Source organism: Nipponia nippon, unplaced genomic scaffold, assembly GCF_047370975.1.
Source record: "Nipponia nippon isolate SJK-2023a ecotype South Korea unplaced genomic scaffold, ASM4737097v1 scaffold_4, whole genome shotgun sequence".
In the NCBI taxonomy this organism is placed as follows: Eukaryota; Metazoa; Chordata; class Aves; order Pelecaniformes; family Threskiornithidae; genus Nipponia; species Nipponia nippon.
This window is the reverse complement of record NW_028262358.1, coordinates 39958585-39981962: the sequence shown is the minus strand read 5'-3', so window position 1 is coordinate 39981962 and position 23378 is coordinate 39958585. Positions and strand designations below refer to the sequence as shown.

At 38.4% G+C, this 23378-nt stretch overlaps 1 protein-coding gene across 3 annotated transcripts in view; it reads right to left on the bottom strand.

Moving 5' to 3' along the window:
- AKT3 (AKT serine/threonine kinase 3) overlaps positions 1–23378 on the bottom strand; it is a 155031-nt gene that overhangs the window by 86650 nt on the left and 45003 nt on the right. The window contains exon 2 of one of the 3 annotated variants that reach the window (XM_087774508.1): positions 169–244. The exons of the other annotated variants lie outside the window; for them this stretch is intronic. The gene's annotated coding sequence lies outside the window, so the exon portion shown is untranslated. The remainder of the gene's footprint in view (positions 1–168; positions 245–23378) is intronic. 3 annotated transcript variants of the gene reach the window in all.

The following is a 23378-nucleotide window of genomic DNA, read 5'->3' as shown; positions in this document are numbered from 1 at the left end:
ACCAAAATAGTAGGGACCTATAAGGAACTGTAATTTTTAAAAAATATATTTGCATTACTATTGAATTAACTAAAAAAAATTGATATGGTTTTATTGGACATTTTTTTCCTCTAGAAAGTAAACAGCACAATTTTCTAATTAATAAAAACAAAATGGAAACTGACTTACAACACTGACTTCAAAATCCTTGTGAAAGTCTGTACTGGTGATGTCACAAATGCTGTCACATCTGAGCGGGTATTGTCTGTAGAAGGTTCAGAAATGTCCATTTTAATCAAAACATTTATTAGAGGTAGTTGTGTCTTTTGCTTTTATTTTAATGAATTACAGAACTCCTTAAGAATCATGGTTGCAACTCCCTTTAAAAATAATAAATTAGGTAAAATCTAAATAGCTGAAATAGAAGAATCTGATCTATAATGGATATAGAAACCCACGTAAGAGTGATGGAAATCCATACTTTAGGCTTCCATCAGCCTTAATAATGATGTTTGCATAATAGTGGTGTAACACACACACATTTTCTAATTTGCTTAAAATGAAATACAATTTCCTCAAAGTACTAAAATGCCAGTGATAAAGTACTACAAGACAGAAAACACAATTTCTCCAAGCTTGCAGTTATTTTTAAATTAAACCTGTTAACTTCGTGATACTTCGAAGCCACGTATTATCTTCCATTTCTCCCCACTGCAAAACACTAAACTACTAAACAATTACTTTTCTTACATCAAGAAATCCTCACATCACTGGTCCAAATCCCAGAGACAGAGATTTAAAAGAGATGGGGACACTTGTTCACTTAGATGCAAGCTGTAAGTGTCTGAAAAAAACCCTTTTCCTTCTCTCCTTTCTCCCTGTGCAATTTGGGAGCATGGCACTGCCAGAAGGACCTCGCTGTACTACGGGAAGGGATTTGAGCTGCGTAGGTGCCTGAAGAACTCTTAAACATTCATCCTCCTATTTGGAGCATTTATAGCATAACTATTTATATACTTAAGTTTCTTTTGATGCAAGTCATCTGTGTTCTATAATCATTCCTTATGTCCCCAGTAAAGATAACCAAACAAAGAAAGAAGCCTTTCCAATAAAGACTTCGAGTGAGAAAAATAAATTCAGGTAAAGAACTTCTTAAAACATCTTTTAAAATTTCCTATCTGTGACATAAGAACTGGAACAAATGACACAGAATAAAGCTATGCTTTTATTTCAAATTCCAAAGAGAAAAAAAAAACACCTCATGCCAGAATGAGGTATGAGCACATATGGGCAGTCTATCACCTGACTACCAAACAACAGTACTAAAGCTGACACATGTTTGTTAATCCCGAGAGGTAAAACGCTGCTTTGTCTTCCAGGGGTCGTGCTGCAGATGAGTGCCCGTTATGATGCTGATGCATTTTCCCATGCTGACGTTCCCCAGGGAATTTGAGTTCCCCATCCGGGAGAAGCGACACAAATTTTTCACCTCCTCTAAGAGTCTTCCATATTTTTGTTTACCAAGTGTGCACATCAGAATAGCAAGCATCAGCAGCACAGCTGAAATAGTTTTAACTAAAGCTTTTCTTCTGGATGTCTACAGTTTAATTGAGTTAAATTTTATACCAAGACTACTTAGTTTTCAGTGACAGCTTGATCTTGTACCAACAGATCACAGTTTGATAGGGAATGACCGAAATTTAGTGACATGATTATTCATTGCAGACAGCAAGCCCTCTTCAGACAATCTGAGATGATTAAGGGGAGCAACACTTCCCAGAGATCTGGGCATTCTCTAATGTACTTTTTATCTCCGTATGGGGCAGAATAAGGTGGGGTCAAGGAATCAATGATCAGTAAGCTACAGAAGCACTCTAGTCTTCTGGAAGTTTCTCATTCTCCTGCAATAAGTCTGTTTTCAGACTCCTCCAGTTCCAATAAAACCTCTCAGAGAACTGCAGGTGCAATTTCTCATTATACCTCAGCTGATCTGGCTGAGGAGAAAGCCTGCCTCCTCCTCCTTCCAGTCCTGCAGTCTGGTGGTCTCCCTTCTCTGATCTGTCACTTGTGCAGCTCACTAGTCCAACAGGATAAAAAAAAAAGGGGGGCATGGAGAAGGGCAGGAATAGGACAGTTTCCTGCAAGATCAGATAACTGACCCCATCAGCTGGCAAGTCTTGCTAAATTCATCACAAGGTGGCAAGGCAGGATACGTTCCAGGCAGGGTCTATCTGAACCTTCTCCTTCATTACCAGCATGCCATAGGATCTGATTAGGTATAAAAAGAAAACATCCTCTGGATACTGTTTTCAAAACTTCTCTCTCCCTGACACACTGGGCATCTGTTTAAAGGATCTGGTTATGTGAGTAACAAGTGGGAGGGCTGGAAGTGTATCTATTGTTGATTGTGCAAGCACCAACGCAGACAACATCCAGCTTCTTGTTGCAGCCTCTGTTTGTAAAAGGATGGTCGTGCTGCCCCGGTTGCATCCGTCAGGCACATTTGCTCCTTAGGTGAAAGTGCAGAAATACTGCACTTCATTTAAGAAGGAAAATTAACAGTGACTTACACAATACTTTTAGCGCTCTCTCTCTCTAAGTCTGTATTTGTGCTACCACAAACACAACATTTTTATTCTTAACCCAGCAACACTCCACACGCTAGAGAAAGTGCTTTTACAGTGGCTTTAAACAACTCCATTTACTTAACATGTCAAAACAATATTAAGAAATTACTTTATTACTGTGAATCAGTGCCTTCACATAGAAAAGTGTAAAGGACTAATGGGATTAGCTCAGTATAATGAGAAAACAAAAATACACAGCAAAGGAAGTATGGGGACACTCTACATTCAATAAGAGAGCTCAAACTGTCCATGATACTGAGTACAAATGGGCCAAACTGGTGCCAACAGCAGTACCCAGCTAAGAAAGACTATGAAACACATTAGGAAGCACAGTAATTTTATCTTTTAATATTGATACAGTGTTTCTCCATCAGCATGTCAGCGGGGACCTTAGCAGAGAGCATCTGGATTTTTACTGTTTCATTTGAATAACACTCTGAGCAAGTCTTGGACAAATTCTCAACAAGTTCACGTTTCATTGCTAATCTGAGTATCACATGTGCAAATCCATATAGGACATTTTGCGATTTTTATTCATGGTATCATATATTTTAAGACAAAAAGGAACATCTCGTCATTTCAGTATGACCTCTTCGAGGAAAGAGGCCACAGAATTTTCCCCCATTATGCATATACTGGTAAAAAATGGATTGTTTTTTTAGTGCTTATCTTCCAAAATGCACTCTGTCTTGTTTCGAGGGTATCAAGATACTCTCCTTAGTATTTTTCAGATCTTTCTCTCAGTCACCCTCATCTTGGTTCTGAATATATCTGGATTCAACATTCAGTCATAGAGCTCCATTACTGCTTACGCTGCTACATTAAAGAGCTCTTTACATTTCTCCATTTAAGGTCTTTCTCATGGCAAGGCAATCCCATACCCCTCAATATCCACAAAGGTTCTCAGACTCTCATGTTGTAAAGTCATTCTCTCCAATGCTGAAAACATTACCATTTTTCTTCTTTACTATTTCTCCAGGATGTAAATATTCATTTTAATATTAAATATTAAAAGCAAAACTGGAACGGAACTCATAATTCCCATCTCCCTACGCTAATTTACTTCTCTGTATTCTTACTGTGCATCTTGAGAGGCTGCAAGGAAACCATTTTCTGCAGAACTTGACTAGGAACTCTCAAGAATTACAAGCATTAAAGAACCCGAAGATTTTATTTAACTCAATGGGTTTCAAAATTTTTCAGTTCATGGAACCCTAACATCTTCCAGGAGAAACATGGAGTCCTGAATACCAAGTGCTGTGTCCTACACCCTAGACAAGTTGGTTGTTGTTTTTTTTTCCCAGTAACCTTTTGTAGACTCTTCCAAAGCAGCTCACAGATCCTCCTGGATCTGCAAACAGGGTGGAAACTACTATTATTACTTTTAACTACTACCAACTTATTATTTAAAATAATACTACTTCTCTAGTGGAAGATTTCTCCGTCTCCCAGGAATCTATCTGAATGCTTCATTAGTAGGTTTAGCACTGGAGTGGAAGAAAGCTGCCCAAGTAAATCTGATATACAAATATTCAACATCAACAGAAAAATATAGGTAAAAATAAGAAAAATAGTAGAGGCGGGTGGGGGAAGGCAACGGACGAGCTCAAAAGACTGTACAAACAGGCAGAAGACTACTGAAAATACTATAAGACCAGGAAAAATGGCTGCCACAATTCAAAAAGAAAATAAAGTAGTTCTCCATTCCTCTCCCTCCCCTCCGCCAAAATCCACCTGGATGTCTTAATGGAAAAGTTAAAAGGTGATTATAGGGAAAAGGTCAGTATTAAGAATGAAAAACTTGCCCAAATAAGGAGGAAAAGGAAAGACCGTAAAATATGTCAGGGCAATGTAAACACAAAATTAAGAGAGCTAGAAAAGAATTTTAAGAGCTGCTTGCAAATGATGCTCATCATCAAAGCCAGGAAGCCAGACAAGAAAGCAGTGGGACTGCTCGATAACAAAAGCACAGAAAGGGATCTCAAGCATAATAAGGCCACAGCAGAGAAGCACTACGAATTATTCGCCCTGGTCTTTACTGCTAAACACACTGGAAAGATACCCAAACTTACACCATTCCCTGTAGTAGACAAGTGAAAGCTAGATGATTTAATGTAAACATGTAGGAATTATTAGATGTCGGTAAGTCACCAAGACTGGATGACAGTCAGCCAGGAGTGCTGAAGGAACTGAAATGCGAAAGCACAAAGGTGCTGGCCAAGGAGTACAACCCATCACTACAAATGGCCACATGCCCAGAAGACTGATGGATTGCCATCACAACTTCAAACAAAAAGAGATGATAGAAAGGATCGCAGAAACTACCTGTGAGTCTGACTCCTGGCTCTGGTAAGTCACTAGCGTCTATAATAAGATCACAGAGCACATGGGACGACATGGATCTGTTGGGAAAGAGCCATCACGGCTGCTGTGAAGGGAAAGCCTGCCTCACTAACCTGATGGAGTTCTACAAGGGGGGCAATAAACATGAGGGCAAAGGGCATGATGTGTTTGTCAAGGTTCCTCCCCAAACACAATTAAAGAAATTAAGTTGCCACAGGATTGGAGAAGAGGTTCTTATACAGTCTGAAAGTTGGATAAGGAAGAGGAAACAAACCATAAGGCTTAATGGTCACTTTTCAGCATAAGGAAGAGTCGGGAGGTCCCCCAGGGATCCACGCTGGCATCATTTTTATATGAGCAAAGATGACAAATGAACATCGGGTACATAAATGTGAGGTAATCTATCTAGGAAAAAAAAAAAAAATCTAAACTATGCCTCACAATGTAATGTTTACCTCAGAACCACAAATTATAGTTTAGTTGAGTCCTGGATTCACCACTGACAGCTCTATGAAATCGTAAGTTCATGTACAGCAGCAGCCGAAAAAAACCTGACAAAATGCTGGGCATGTCAGAAAGGATACTGCGAACAAAAGAAAGGATGTCATTTTGCTGATACAGAAAACACTGCTGTGCCCACATCTTCATTACCCTGCACAGTCCTGTCTCCACATCTCAGGAAGAATGCAGTGGGATTATGAGAAAATACAGAGAAGGGCAACCAAAATGATCCAGAGGATGGAGCAACCGCCTTTTCTAAGAGAGAATGAAAAGACAGGGGCTCTTTAGTTCGGAGAGGAGAAGGCTGAGGTTTACAAAATCACAAAGGCAGCAGGTAAGTGCAGAACCGCTGTTCACCAAATACCACAGTACAATAGTTAGGGCACTAGGTCCAAAATAAACAGGTCCATAAATGGATACTAGAAGGATCACACAGAGATATACCAGCTAACTTTACCAATACAACAGTTTTGGACACGGGGAAAGCGCAAGGGGAATGAAAGGGAAGAAAAAGGCCCAGCTTGCAAGCTCTCCCTAAACAGCACCTCCTCTGCCACTACTGCAGACAGAACACTGGGCTAGATGGGCCACTGGTACGACTCCGTAGGCTATTTCTTATGTTATGCTTACTCAAAAATGTTTTCCTTGTTTGTAAGCCAACTGCCTTGCAACAATTTAAAACCGTAATTTCTTCTCTCTGCTGTACACATGAAGAACAGATTATACAATCACTTCTCTTTTCTTATTTAGCCTCAGTAATGGCAATTCATTCGGCCTATACTCATAGGTCATACACCCGAAGTCGCTGATCACTCTCATTGCTGGTTTCTGTTTATAATCTTTATAATCTTTAACTGCAGCACCCAGAAATGGGTACAGTTGTCCAGCGAAGACCTTAAGGGCTCAGTGGAGCAGAAAGATGCACCTTACAGGCTCTATTACTGTTTATCATGTCTGTATTTGCCTTCTTCACAACAGTGAGATATAATTAATATCCAGTTTGTGATCCATGGTACCTACTGAACTTTCTTCTGAAGAGCTACTTACCTAGCCACTCGTTCTCCATTCATTTCTTTGTAAAGTAGGTCATTCTAGAGTGCATGTCAAACTTGCTCCTCCTGAACAGCTTCCAGCTCTTCACACACCACCACGTCTCCACATTACCGATACCATTCTGAATTACAATCCCATCCTCCAGCACACCTGCAGTCCCTTTCATTTTGGAGACACCTCAAAGCATTAATAACCATTCTTTTTTCCATTACTCGCCTCATCAATGAAAGTACTGCCTAGGCAGAAGTCAGGAAACAACCTAACAAAATTCTACTCCATAGTTACTTCCATTTTGATACTGAACCTTTAATAATTACTCGGCACAGTTTTCTAACAGTTTTGCTCTTAGAAACAAATCTCACAGTTGTTTCATCTAATGTATGTCTCTTGTTTCCTTATGAAAATGTTATTCACAGAATATCAGAGGCCTGACTAAATCCAAGATACGACATCCTAAGCTTCTCTCCTATGCACAACTACCTTGTCAATAAAAAGAAATTTGAAGTTTGATACAATTTAACCTTGCCAAATCCACTGTGACTCATCTCATTTTCTAGATGTTCATAAATAGCCTACTTGTTCTAGTATTTTCCCTTCAGTTAAATTGATGTTAAGCATCTTGCCATATTAAAGCACATTTTGTTTGAACATAAAAAACATGAAAAGCAATCCAGATAATTTTCTCAGTGTTGTTTATTGCATTACAGTCTATGTTATCCATAAATTTTATCATCAATGATTTGGTATTTGTTTTCTAAAGTACTGAACCTGTCAAATAGAGCCAGTTATAAAACTGATCACTGCAGAATAAAAGAAGAGTATCATCACACACATTAATCTCCCAAATTTTTAGACATACCTTCCAGTCTGACTTTGGGTTATATAAAAATAGGAAGGGAAAAAAATGGAATCCAGCTTAGTCTCATAAAGTTATGAGGGAAGTAAAAAAGAATCCAGCTTAGTCTCAAAAGAAGCAAAGGATTTATTAAAGGTCTTATTCCTTTGTGTACAACAGGCCACATGACCGATCTCTAACTCTGACATTAACACAACATAGCAAGAGTGTTCCAGAATAATGGCATAATTAACTCAAAATGCCCACTGCAAATATAAAAGAAAAACACCTTCAAATATTCAACAAATAGCACCTTGCCACGACTATTGTTATCTCCTGTTGCCAATCAGTATTGTTATAGTTGTACAAAGACTCCAGTGCACCAGACTGTCGCTAATTATGTATATTCAAGTGATTAGCAAGCACTTGTTGCCTCGTTCACACCACCCTCCAAACAGCAGCCTTTGAGAGGAGAATAGACTGCAAATTTATTGAGAGAACACTGTTAATCCTTTGGGGAGAATGTAAATGTAAACAGGACTATTCTACATCAAGGTGCTTTGACAACAAAAATCATCTGCATAAACACATGCTCAACAACAAACAGGTGTTCTATTTCACAACTAGCGCCCATTTGATGCTTTCAAGTAAGCATTATGCACAAACTGTTAGAAGTACTTTGAAACCAGCTGCAATTACTATAATTAGCTGTTTTCCTACACTTTGGGGTTTTTTTCCCTGTACCTGTTCAGTATTGTGTTGGTTGCAATCTGTAAACTCAAGTGAAGCTAAGGTTCTAGCCTCCTGTTTAAAGTTTACTATCCTCTCAGTTCAGTATGCACTATGATGAGTTTATACTTACCATTAAAGTGCCACCAGTTACAAGACGATGTTTGCATTAAATAACAGCCCTACAAATGTCAGGTCACTCATCTAACACTCATTGTGATTAGAAAAACAAGCACAATTGCCAAAATAGCACCATAAAAATAGTAAGCCTTCAATGTTCAGGATTTCCCTTTTTTACAGAAATGTCGCCAGGAACTAACAAGGTTTATTTTTAGTAACAAGAACTTTACTTCTAGTTTTATCAGACAATGGGCGGTGAAAAGTCTTGCTTGTAGACAGGTACTCATTCTAATATGCTCCAAGTAAATGTTTCAAAAAATCATTTAGTCAGAATGCACATGCTTCCTCTGTTTAATGAATACAAAATACATACAAAGCACCTGTACGTTATTTTTTATTCTTATTAAAATGACGTATTCAAGCGTCTTTCTGTTCTCACTCAGCCTTTCCTAGCACCTACACAGCTCTTGGTTTGCAGCAGTTCCATATGCTCCACCACACTGATGCATTTCTATAGGTGAGTTCAACATGAACAATGAACAAGTCTAGTGGCCTTTTCTCCAAAGTCAAACCCTAACGTGCTGATTTCATAAGCTTGGCAGTGCCACCTACAGATAGCTAAAATCCAATTGTCCTACCTTATGATTTGCCAGATTTTAACCACTGAACTGAATAATTCCATATTCAGCACCTGCTGAGAGAATATTTTTTTCACAAATGAAAAGCTTAACCACCAAAGCCTGGGACTGCCCAGGGAGTAAGAACACAGCGGGGAGGAAGGGTTAAAGATGTTAAATACACAGTACTAGAAGAAGGACAGGCTACAGGCAACGGAAAGAAAGAGGCTCTTTCACCTTCGGTGAAACAGGTAGGAAAATATATTATCAGCAGAGAAAAATCTATGATATGGCACTTTTCCAAGACTAGGAGACAGCCTACTGTTGACAGGTTAATTTGACATCCTCCACCAATATCAAAATGTACCTGAAGTCCCTCTAATGCTTTTTTCCATCTGTAACAGAAGAGTTCTATTTTTGTGGACGTCCACACGAGGTGATTTACAGAGCTCTGTACGTTTTAACAACGGCCACTACTTTCTTCCCACCAACTTCTGCTCAGCTGGAAATTATATGAAAGCTTCAGTTTTGTTGGGCCAGCCAAGCAATACACACTGTATTCATAGCAGCTATTCCATAAGAGGCCAAAAGAATGATCAAAAAGATTAAGAAAAAGTTGTAATATTACAAGACCTCCCACAGAAATGCAGGGAGCATCATCTATCCAGAAAATTCCAGGCAAAGGTAATTTTGGGGCTTCTTCCAGGGAGACACCATCCTTTGAGAAGCCCAAACAGAGGATGACAAACCAACAGTTGGCTCTCATTTTCTCCGTTAGCTGTTATGGCAAAGATGTATGTAGTGAACCCAGCAGTTTCAATTGTACAAGCAATCCTCACAATAACATGGACATTTCTTTTTCTCTGCTGCTTCTTTCTTGACAAACAGAAAAATCTGGCAAGTTATCAAAAAACCAAAGATGACTCTATCTGCAGCTTGTATATTCAAATAGGAAGAAACACCAGATTCAGAGTTACCTTAAGCTTTTAATGTATACTTAGAGCCATAAGTTAGAGAATGTTGTCTTATATGAGAGTCATCTTTGTGATTTGTATTCATAGCTCTCATGCTGTAATCCCAAATCAAATTTCACAATACAGTAGTACCCAGCCACTGAAAAAATGCAAACACTGCATAGCGTCAACACTACCATTCATTTGACCTGCAGTAAGGTAATTCAAGGAGCTAGACTTTTCTTTTTGGTATAGGGTTTTTTTTTTTTATGTCAGTTTAATTCCCTGAATCAACACTGCTCACTTAGATGAACACTGCTGCTACACCAAAAGATGTAGCTGAAATGCATATGCAAAGGTCTCAGTTCGTAGCCCCTTCTTTCCCCTTCTAGAGAGAGCCAGACATTGGTTTAGCTAATCTAAGTATATCGTAATCTCTCTGCCTCGGTGCATGAACAGATATGTAATGGTTTAAGCTAACCCTTCTGATTTTGCAGTAAAATAGACTAAGAGTTAGTAACTTGTTACAGAATTTCCGATGGAAACGGTAACTGCTACTGTCACCACATGAAGGGGTCGGAAGGTGGGAACAAACAGCTGTGAAATGCCTGAACAGCTCCAAGTAGATACACAAATACGGTTCAGTTATTTTATTGTCAAATAAGTCAGCTATATGCTAAACAGAAAATACAACGATCAGGGTGTTTACTACTCATTCATATCATCACCATGCATAAAGTTACACACAGACACATCCGCTTTCTGTTTGTTTATTTATGACTCTTTGTGAGACTCAAAGGCAACTAATTAGGAGAAATACTGTATTGAATTCCAACATAAGGAGGAGTTTAGAGCCTGGTATCCCATTTACACACACAAGCATGTACTGTTTCTGTGTTTCAAGTAAAAGTTATGAGACAGAGTAAAAGAAGAGTACATAATGGAGGTCACTATCAGCATTTCCAAAGAAATAAGACATTATTTGATGAAAGTATTAAAGCTTTACAAACTAGCAGCATCCTGAAAAATCCATGCATACGTTTACATTAACTTTATTACAGGACACATATTTAAGCACGCATATGAGATCGATATGAAAACATTCTAAAGAAATGCTTTGAAATTGCAAGTCTTAAGTGCATCAAAGGAAAAAAAAAAAAAAAAAAAGAAAAAAAGGAAAAAAAGATACTCATCAGCCATGGGTTCCAAAGAAAAAAGAAACATAATTTTAACATGAGACCATTCTGAGGTTTATAGCACTACAGTTACCTCTGATTTACTGCGTTTCATTACACTCTTCTCTTAAAAACCCCTTTTCCATGAATGCTGCATCCAGATTTTTCATTTTTTGCATATGTTCTGATGAAAGGTGAGATCTTCCTAAAAATAGAGTTGGGCAGATGAAAAGGACAGAAATTTTTGTATCAAGCTAATGTTCTTAGCTGACGTTCCTAGCAATTCTCACACCAGACTATTGTTTTAAGACTATATTCTTCCTGCAAAACACTATATAGTGGTTATACATGCATTACATCCAAGAAGGTCAGATCTGACTGCTAGATTTCCTCAGGAAGATTGAGGATCTTTAGGATGGATGAGCTGCTCCTTCTGAAAGCTCAGGTAAGCAAGCAGGGCGAAGTCTGAAGGGGACAATCAGCCCTTCCTTTCATGACTCCAGAGAGTTATTTATGAGCTAGCATCCATCAGGAATGAAAAGGTAAGTGACTAGCATGAGCCAAAGTATCACACCTACGCAGACTTTGCATATATTTCTCATATTATTTTGAAGTCTTCCTATTAAGGAGAACTAACTTGCAATGCCAGAGAAATTATGGTACTTATGCTGAAGAAAGCACAAGCAACCTGTGTTCAGTATTCTCCAAATGAAGTAATGTAGCCCACAGTTGTAAGCTTTGATAACTAAACTTCAGCCAAAGGTTTTAACGAAGTCAGAGTTTGTTTAATGGTCGGTAAGGAAAGGAAAATCGCTTCGGAAAGTCCCCGTTTTGTGACAAGGACTCCATACAGGTTGTGTACATGACCAACTACTGCAAAAATGAAACACTCGGGGCTGCTATGAGAGGAGATCCAAAGCAAGAGAGGAGTTGCAGCTAACAGACTGGGTGACAGAGCAAGTGAAGAGGCATAGCTATTGGGAACAGTTAGACACCACCCCAGTTTTGGAAACGACTAGCAGTGAACAAAGTTAGCAGGAGCAATTAAAAAGGCTGTCAGAAACAACCTGGCATGGACAATGCAGCCTTCAAATCAAACACTCCAGAGCACTAAAGCCTACACAAGAGTGACCACCTAAAGCTCTAACTGTTCACACAGCCCTGGCAACTGGGACCAATGAACTGCCCTGCCCATGAGGCAGGACTACTCTACCAACAAACCAAATGAAATACAACTAGAGGAACGGGATTAGTGGCAGGCTACTTTGCCACGGCCTCATAGCTGTAGGAGATTTGGGTCACGTCTACTGCCAACATGTTTTGGGCATGATTACTGATACTGTTATGATATCATCAGTGGTTCAGACTTCCCAAACGGATCTTTCATTGTCTTTTACTCCTTTTAATGATTTGCTGCAGTGGCGAAAGTACTGCTTACAGACAACCTAGAAAACATAATTTAGCGTCTTAGTTTCCTAGGTAAGAAACGAAGTTTGTGATGTATTAAGTGTTTCTGTAAGGACCCCTCAAACATCTCACAGCAGGGTTTTGGCTGAAGAACATCATCCTTCCTCAAGGACCAAGCTTCTGGAATGACTACACTCTCCCTACAAAAACATGTGCTGTAAGCTTTGTTCTCTGGCTGCCTTCGTAGTCCGTCCCTCCTTATTTCCTGAAAAAAAAACCCAAACCAAACCAGGTCATATGGTTACAGAAAATGTACATACTCTCTGAAATCCTTCTTCAGCAGATTGGGCGAAAGTACTCTGCCGGGTTGTTGTTTAACAAATAAGCAATGTCTAGTGGCTGGAATGGTATTTCAAGGCGGTGAGACAGCAGTACTTGTACAAATATTTAAAATAAGTACATTTTCAAAAGCAGTTTGTTAAACAGGGCCATATTATAACTAAAACACTATAATGCATTTACAACTAAGGCTGACTAAATGAAATTTGCTTACGCCAAAATATCCATGGCAGGGCTAGCGCATTGTGATGGAGATTAGAGTCCCCCATGCTCTCTAACCGCAGTATAGCAACTCGTTTTAAGCAGCCTTTGTGGTGCTCACTTTCACAACCCCAATACAGGGTAAAGCAGTTGCTCCTCTTATATCCCATTCCCAGAGCGGGCAGGGGGCTGTACGCAGCTTTCGGAGCAGTGCCCGGGATGATGTCACTCTGGTACTGCAGGGGTGGAACAGTACCGGGAAGCGTCAAACCCTCGCATTGTGCATAGGGATCAGCACATGGGGGCAGGTTGTAAATCTGGCCGGGGACCAGCGAGACTTTAGATCACGATTTCACCCGAGAAGGCAGCTGTAGCAATAAACACAACGTTCGCTTCTGTTCCATGGGATGTTCCAAATGTAAACATTAACTCTATAGCTGAATTCCCAGTTTACATTATACTAAGCACAAAGAAGAAGAAATGCAAATAGCTGACCTCTAGTAAAGCTAATAAATCTCTAAGTGTTGATTCCCAAATACTTTCAGATAATTCCCTTCTTCCACAAAATACCTTTGGAGTGACATAACTACAGTTTTAAACAGCAAACTACATTTATGACCCTGAGAAGTTAAACAGGAGGAGGCAACAATGAATGAGATCATCGTGGGGAGGGGGGGAATGTTTCTTTTCACAAATTACCGCCACTTACTTTTTTTTTTTTTTTTTTTAATTTTTACTTTAAAAAAATTTGCATCCTAAAGCTTTTCTCAGTCTCTCCATTATGTAACAGTTCTTTAGGAAACCGCCAGCTACCCTGACAACTGGGATGTTTTGCCAGAGTGGCTTTGTCTAAATCCTAAAGCAGTACTTGGCTATGCGTGGAGCCCAGTGGCTGCCTGTGATCTGCATGCCAATTAAGAGTGCTGCCCCTCTTGTCTGGCAAGTCAGAGACTTAAAGGTCTATCTGAGGTCAGCGAACTGTCTGGGCTACTTCTGTGAGCTTAAGAGACTGAGAAACACAGCCAACAACACGGTCCTTTCCTGTAAGCGTCACAGTGGGCAAAGAGCGTTTCATGTAGAACCGTCACTGCATTTTATTGAAAGCAGAAAGAAATATATTCTTCGTGTTTTGCTTCTGTTTGCTTCTGAGTCTTACTTTCATTCCCTCCATCACCAATGACATCCAACCCCCTAGCGGACAGGTAGGGATGAAGACTAAACTACTTGTACTTGTAATCAATCAAACAAACATACATACCCAAAGTTCAATTAAGAAGATTACCAAAAATTAATAGTGAAATACAGAATGTGTCCAGTTTGGCACACGCACCCTAACTCTGGTGTACTGGCTCTATACTATTTCATTCTCCAGCTTTCCTTCAAGTCCCCATTCAAACAAGCCCTATATCATATTCTTAAAACTTCTATTTTTTGTTGTAAATCATGAGAAATAGTTCAGCAGGCCAAAAAGCACTCAAAAATGCCCAGATTTGTTATAACACCTTGAAATTCTCTTGTTTTGACACTTACAAGAAATCTTTTAAAACGGCAATGGATATATAATCCATCAACATCAGTAGTTACGAGGGAGCAGTAACTTCCTTCCCAATCTTTCACATCATTTCTACTTTTGGAGGCAGAGACATAATTATCTGCTAGCTACACAAAATGTTAACTAACTTTCTTTCTTACTATTGCTTTTTATGTAAACAGTGAAATCTTACTTTGTTTTATGAGCTCTACAATGCATGCCAACTTTTTTGTAAATATTTAGCTAAAAGTATGAGCTGAGACAATTTTCTAATCTAAGAAACCATATCATTTACATTCCCAGTTTTACCACCTTTCCGCTGTAATTGGTGATTTAAGCTTCAGTTCTTTTCATGGGAAATTGCAGTTTAAACCCTCTGAATTCTTACACATGAGCATCTTTCATTAACCCCAAAAGGGAAAGACACCTTGCTTTCCAGGATGATGGAGACTGAAGACAACGAAATTTCACATGAGATATTATTCTACTCTTCATGAATGTTTAGTGAGACCCTGCATTACTGGGTATTTACCACACAGAATTCCAAGAGATGAGATGAAGAAAAATGCAATGTATCTACTGATTTTTAGAAGGGATTTCGATTTTAGACATTAGAGTTTAAAAATTAATGAAAAAGTGCGAAGTTGCTTATTAACTTGCCAGATAAAGCCACGAACTAAAGAGAGAGTTAAGAGAACAGCTTTGCTGAAACCAAGGCCAAATCTCCCACTGAGAAAGGCTGCTAATATGTTTCTGAACTTGCAAACTATTCCTTGAATAGCTACATTAAGAAAAGAACTTTCACAGATATATTTTTGGCATATGATCTTGAGGGGGAGGCTGCTTTTTTGCTTTATTTTACCTACAGTAATTCATTCATTCTGAATGTTACTGTGAGCAAGAGGGAGAACCGGTACGGAGTAACAGTTACGTAATTGCTAAAACAAAATTCTGTGTGATATTTATAAATATATAGATGTATGTTTAAAGCTGCATTAAAAATACTGAAATGAGAACTAGGTTATAGAGCTGTATCTTTCTAAGGAAAGAATTTAATAAAGCATACCTTATATTTTTTTCAGTCCATCACCTTCATTACAATACCTTCATTTTCCTCATATCTTAAAGTGTTCACCCTAATTCCTTGCCAGAAAGGGCATTTCACAGATACACAAAACTTATACAAAACTCACTGAAAATATTCCCAAATCTTTCCCCCAACTTTTAGGTCAGACCCGCAGTACTTCTGCCACAGATGTCTACAAAACATGGTATGCACATCTTGCATCAGTGAGCTCCTCTCTGAAGCCTCAAGTTTTGATATGATACATCTCCAACTTCTGTTCACTCTTCAACGTCCACAGGCTATTGAGGTCTCATGGAAATCTTCCCTCCTAATGAAGTGCTGAGCAAAATGCTTCTTAAGTCAGCGTTGTACAAGAAACCTCAGATCTCACAGAACAGCAACTGAAATTGCATCATCATTAACGTCAATAGTGGCTTGGGGCCAAAACATCAAATTTCCATTACGTAAACTGAGGCATTTTCTACCCCAAATAAGTATTATGACCTTCCAAAGTGATCAGGAAGGCCTTGTGTGACCACGGAAAAATAACCCTTTATCTGATGAATTTCACAACCTCTTAAAGAGCAGGAATAAGTTAATGAAAAAAAAATAAAATCAATAAACCCTGCACCGACTTGTGACCCCAAGTATTCAAAGTCTTCAGCTATGCTTTCAGTACTGCTGAAAGGCACATGCCTGGCACCCTTTCCATAGCAACATGCACCTCCAGGCTCACAGTCGGCTGATGAGTCACTGACTGACTGAAAGACAAACTCCCAGAAGAAGAATTTCAAAGCTTCCTCCACAGTTTGAGGTAATCACTTCAGTTCCCCGGTGCTCTTGTCTTGGGGTGAATTCCCCACGGTTTTCAGAGAAGTGAATTCTCAAAGTTTTGCAGCTTCTGTGTTAGGCCAGGACTGCACTACTAATTTATCTTACCAGCCACTTGATTGCTGGCTGGCATCAGGAACAGCCATACATTAAGTGAAACCTGTTGAGAAAGATACCATGATAAAATTAACCGCTCATTTTGATTTCTCTATTTTGTCTTCTCTCCCAGTATCAATGCAGCATCACAGTGGTCACAGAGGAAACAACTTTACATACTGACATCACTTACAACACTCTCAATACATGGCCACAACCTCCACATCCACTAACAGACAAAATCATTGTGCTCAGTACTATGCAGCAGCAGTTGGAACACATAACAACTTCAAAAGGATGCTGACCAGCAAAATATCAGCTGATGTCTGAAATACAGAGAGGCCATGCAGGTTTGACAAAGTCTCACAGTTACAGTACATTTTACTTTAAAAAAAAAAAACAAACCAGATTTTTACATATTTTGGGATACCTATTGCGATAAATATTTATATAGTGAGCACAGCAGAGTAGCAGTTTGCTATGTGGAATATAAATTATATAAGTAAGACACCTTATCTAGGCAACTTCATCTGGATTCACTCTTTTAGGAGGTAAAAATATATTTTCTCAACTCCTTTTTTCTTCCTCAGTTCTCCAGTCTGTGTTATCCTGTAATTCTATTTCAAGCCCTGTTCTTCTATTTCAATCTCCTTTTACTCACTTCATGTAAGCGCAGAGCTACTGTACTTTCAACAACTTTAAGAATTGCCTCTAAAACAAAATCCCTAACTTATTCAAGCTTACAGACTTAAGAGACTTTGTAGAACAAGTTTTTGGAACATTAAAAACCCATGTGCTACACTTTCTTCCAATGTGAAGAAGTCCACTTCATGAATCTTTAAAAAACAATTGCAAAGAAAGAGACTATCCTTGACACAACGTATGCCGTATGTATGAGCACAATGATCCCGTCAGATTTTGGGTTCACAATTGAATCACATTGCCTATCTTTTGCTAAAAACTTTGGATATGACAAGAAAAAAAAAGGTAAAGTACCAAGAAAAAAAAAAGATTGTCCAAAGATGTGTTTCAGCATCCTGGTCCATTGCAAGGTTTTGAGATCAGGTAAGAATGTCTTACGTGTCTTGACAACCAAATCCCGTAACTCTCCATTACTGATCATCACTGCTCCTTTCTGATAACTCCTAACCTTTTTACAGCAGCCAGTGTACAGTGTATACACTCACTGTCTCCTCCTCAGACCACTCTGACTTAAAAAGGATTTTAATTACTATAGATTTACACGTTTGATCACATTTTTGAGGATTTTCACTCAAGTGGCTGTGCTAGAAAAGCATGGCTATAAACTTCTTCAGGTTTATATGTTAATACAGGAAATCAGATTGAGTGCTTTATCGAGTCTCTTCCTGCTAAAAGATGAATGAGTTAAGCAAAGTAAAATGTAACAGCTCTCCTTCAAAGCAAATACTCTTTGGTGTCTTGACTATCCTTTCAAACCTTTGGCCTTTGTGAAAGGAAGGTCTGCCTTTGCATTTGTTTACATGTGTTGATAATTCAAGAAGTGCTACCTAGGCAGATTTTCCTGAGCAATTCTGATTTCCTCTGCACTCTTCCAATTGTAATACAGCTTAAAGAAATTCTAATTTGAGTTCCAAAAGAGATCCAGAAAAACTGCAAACCAGAAATCTTGACATCTGAATTGAGCAAATTAGTATAAACTATTCTCAAGAACAGAATTAGTGGGCAGACAAATAAGTATGGAAAAAACGTCAAAACAGCCTCTGTAAAAACAAATTACACCTCAGAAATCTGAGGGTTCTTTTTAAAGAGTTAATAAGCATTTCGATCAGAAAAAAAATCCAATTGATACAGACTGTGTAAGTTTCCAAACGACATTGAACAATATCCTTAACCTAAAACCCCTAAACTTCCACAGGACAAAAGGGATGATCCTCACAATAAAAATAAATAAAATAAATAAAGCCAACCAGGGTCAGAAAACAAGCACCAAAAAGGCAGAGTAAATGACCAGTTTTCACAACGAAAAGCAAGGTCATCAGTGGAGACCTGCACTGATCTACCCTGGGGTCCAACATAGTCATAAATGACCAGTAAAAGAAGGTAAGCGGTGGTGAACCCAAGCTGGTGATTATACAAAGCTGTTCAGGCTAGTAAAGAGGAAAGACAACGTGAAGAACTGCAGAAGGACTTAACATCTTTTGCTGTTCTTTATACTCTTCCCTAACATCAAATGTAACTACTATCAGAGACAGGAATGCGTTGAGAGTAACCACTGGTGCTATTCTTACTTCCTCGTTCATGTGCAGAACAGGTCACTGCTGTAGACATAACCAAACTGAGTCAATAGTACACTCCCGACTGAGTTCATTCACGCACGCGTTCCAGGACTTCCACTGTCACAAGAGCTAGTCTGGAGATGAATGTTGTTAAATGGTTTCTGCTTGCTTCTAAATGGCTTCTCCTGAACGATACTTCTAGGCAGGAGTCCTGTATTCAATATCAAAATGTTTTAGAGATTCTTTCTCCAATTCTGATCTCTACCTACATGAAACCCTTGGACACAGAGGCCAAGGCTCTCAAAAATTAGTGTTTTAACTTTTGGACACAGGTGCTGTAACCATAAGTACTGTTTATTTCAAGGATAACGGACAGATGAAAGGTCGTCTTCTTGTGTGAATCCTAGCTCCCACATATTGTTTCAGTGAGAGCTGGCCACACTTAAGCCATATTTGCTTCAAAATGCAATTTCCAAATTAAATCAGGTGCCCAACTTCTACATTTGTTATATCAAGTGGGCAGCTACAAAGAGACCAAAAATATTCTGGTGCATAGGAGAAAGTATAATCTACAGATGATATAGATTTCAGTATGTAACCAATACAAGAATATCCTTGCAAAAAAATACATATTGGGTGGGGGTGGAAAACCGCTGGTATTTTTAGCATTGAAAAAGAACCTCTGCAGTTTCATTTTATTGATGAGTAATTCTCTATCCATAGAGTTCCAGTATAAATATCATCATCTTTATAAACAACTAGGATCAGTTATAATTAGTAATATAATCCCCCTTCTAGATTTTTAGGTCTTGTTCCGTTTTCCTCATTCTTGACTTCATCCTCCTAAAGAAGGGCCATCATCATTTGGGAAACTACCTGATAATCAGGGGCTGATGCCAGGAAAGCAGGACATTCGTAATATTGACTTTGAAGGAATACAGGATCATGAGAGTATAAGAAAGGGAAGAGAACTGAGCATTAAACTGATGTTAGAAAATTCAGTATATGAATGTGAAAGAGACTATTTGGTCACGTTTTACATCTAAACAAGTATTTGCAGTGGAAGAGTGAGAATAGTGGGACAAAAAAAAAAATTTACTGAATTAAAAAAATAAAAATCACAAGAAGCAGGTTTGGGAGCTCAGGCAACAAAAAACACTTCTGAACAGAAATACAGTTCCACTGGGAGTAAAGTGCTTAAATAACCATGCTAAATGGTACTTCCTTACTAAGCACATTCAGCAAGTATACACAAGCATTTCAAGCCATCTCCTTCCAAACCCATTAGCTTGGTTTGGTTTTTTGTTGGTTTTGGTTTGGTTGTTTTTTTGTTGGGTTTTTTGTTGGGGTTTTTTTGTGTTTTTTTTTTTTAACTTTACACTCTTAACAGCCTTCTTACATTAACAGAACCAGTTGAGAAAAGGAAGTAACAACTCTGCCACCACATACCTAAAGAGTCTTGCCAGACATCAAACACCAAGAGTACAAACCCTCTTCTTACACTTGTGCAATGAAAAATCCCAAGTAACATCTACTGTAAACACCATTCTCTGGTCATCTGGACCACAGACTTCAAGGGTGCTAAACAAGATGCTGGACACACTCCTCCCATATGTGCTGATTACCTCCACTAAATATCACGCCTTACACATGTTATTTTGACAGACCAACAAGTCTGAACTTCTTAGGCAACCAAGAAGTAACCACTACCCAATTTCTTTGCACAATTAACATTAGAAATAATTCTCCAAAACCACATCTGGTAAACAATTTTAAGACTCTGATTTATCAAAATTCAGGCAATTTCATTCCAAATGGGAAAATAAATATATAATTACATATATGTATATATTTTATGCATCCTCTTAAACACATTTACATTTTAAAAGTTCTTTGAGCTCTGTATTGGTTTACCTATTACATTTTTGTCAAATAAATGGAATATTCATATTTAGTTTATATACACTTAAATTATAAGTCTCGTATCTGCATTTTGAAACTTTTTTTTTTTCCTCATAATGCAAATCAATTCCTTTAAATTACCTTGGGCTTTTCGGAGAAGAATATGCCAAGATTGTTCAACCTCTCTACCTTCCACCTTTGCAGCATAACAACCACCAATTTCTGGACGATAATCAGAGTGCTAAAGGGCACTGTCACCATATTCAAAGCATGAAAGAGCAGACAGAAGCATGGCTGTCACCACCCCCTTGAACAGGAGTAACCTCAGCAGCCTGAGCCAATTCCCATGTTACCTAGAGGTAGTCTTTCCACTGATTTAGCTGAAGTTGAATACAACTTGAAACAAGTGGACTCAAGTCAGTTATTTCTCAGGGAATTAGGGGAAGCTACATTGTCATGCTATTGTATAAAAACTTTATAGTAAACGTTCTGTCAAAAAGCTCTAGTAACCAAGCTTTGACATTTAACTTGGAACTTGCAGTTTGGCAGGGATTCACCTGATGTCAGAGATGTCTGTAGGAAGAACCACACAATTGTGAGGAATATTTTTTAAAAAATAATAATAATAAAATATATATATATATATATCACTTCACACCTGCTAACATAAGGCTCCTTGAGTCTGGCAGCCCATTTCTCCAAAGGCTTGTTACGCAGACCATTTTCTCTCCCCGATGCAGGGACTGACCAGGTCATTTCTTGCAATTGCTCCTTCTGACAACCAATTCTCTGCAACAGTGCCAGGCAACTGAACAAGAGCAGAGAAGCTCTTTCTTCCACTCCAAATATTAGCTTTAATGACGCCCAGGTAGCACTGAGATTAAGGAATAATTGGAATAATTCAGGTTGGGACAAATGTATTGCAGAATTCTGAATGGGGCAATGAGGCAGCAGGAGATAAAAAGCACAAGATGGCCAGAGTGGGCAAGTGGATGGCTAGAAAGTTTAGGAGTTGAGAGAAATTCAAAATAGTCATAGAAATTAACTGGGAGCACGGAGCAAGAGCTGGGACTCGCAATGGTCTGAGAAGACAAAGAGAAAGAAGAGGGCCAGATCTGGAAAGTGTAAGTGCAAATGAATAGCAGCAGGGCAACCAAAAGAGGAGAATATGAATATAGAAGGAAAGGGAATATGGGATTAAGTGAAAGGGGAAAGAAAAGTGAGTGGCAAGGTCAGAAAGTACATTTCCCAAAAAGATCTGAACTTAGGGGTCCGGAGTTGTTGCCGCCTTCTGGCAGCATACAGCTGTAAAAACTGCTGGAAGCAGTGTTTCACTCCCCTCTAGTAGCTAGTTCTCATTACAGATAAAAGCTTGTTACAGCTACCAGTTATCTATTTCAAGTGCAAATGTCTGTTCTAACCCAAACTGAGAGATGATATAACTCCATGCGATATAAATACTTTTCAGTTGGCTTTTAAATACAAAATCACATCCAAAGCAAACTCCTTTAAAAAGCTGACTAGTTAGTTACTAAGTATTCAAAAAGTTTAAAAAATGCCAGAACTAAAGCTGACTACACAGGCTTAATTTCAGATAAATACACATTAGCATGGGAACTCTGCTCCTGTCACTGAGCAAGAAGCAACTTAGTACTTCCTTTATTCTTTATTTAGGAGTTGGCCCCAACTCCATTTCATATTATCTGTTCAAATTCTCCAGCAGATACACTGAATTTAAGAACCCTTACACACAGTTACTTATTAGAAAGCCTACCTTGTATGCATATTAAATATGGTCTTAATTTTATGTGTATATATTTGAGAGTGAATTTTCCATGATACCTTATTATTTACCTACATCTTAATTCATGTTTTTATTTCAAAGAGTAACTGTTGGCACACCATGTATTTTCTTGCACTTCTGTATCTAGAAATCTCCACAGAAAAAAAATCACCCCCCCAAAAACAAACAACAACAACCCACCCCCCCCAAAACCAACTCAGTGGCAACTGCAATAACATTATTCACTTACAGTATCAAATAGTTGAGAACTAAAAAACAACAGAAATTGCTCCAGCTCATACATCATCTAAAATACATGAGTGTATCTTTCACAGTGTTGAACTGCTGAGGTAAACCTAAAAAGAAAATGGACAATTTCCTTTATTTAATTTCTGTAATTGCGTGTTTTTTCAACAGGTAGCAAAGAACTGGAATATAAAAATTCTTATAAATTTTTTGAAAATGCAGTACAAAACTTGCAAACAGTTATCACATTCCACCCCCAGCCCCAAGAAAAACCCCAAACCACAGAAAAATGATAAACACAGATCTGTTCCTCAATGAGAAATGTCATATGCCAAATGTGGTATTTTAACATTTGAATGTTTGGAATTATTTCAATACTGAAAGCTGAAAGGCTGTTTTAAAGAGAAAACAAACAAATGAATACAAAAATCATGCTTTCTTGCTTTCTGCTATTCTGAATTCCTTAAAAAAAAAAAAATCATTATGGGGCTCATATCAGGGAAATGAAGTTTATGCTGTGATCTAACACCTCTAACAAAGTGATCAGCAACAGAACAGGAATTTATTCTAAATTATGTCAGTCTCCCATATGAAATGATGAGGATCTTTCTTTCACGTCTCTTTTCATAAACTACTGCTCGCACTGTATGTTATAGAACCTAACTGGTCTGATGTAGATTCTTAATACACTATACTTTATCTTCCTAAACAAATGCAGATGGCAAATTTGTTTCTCGTAACAACCAAATGCGTATAGCTCTTTTTTTCATTAGTTTTGTAACTTAT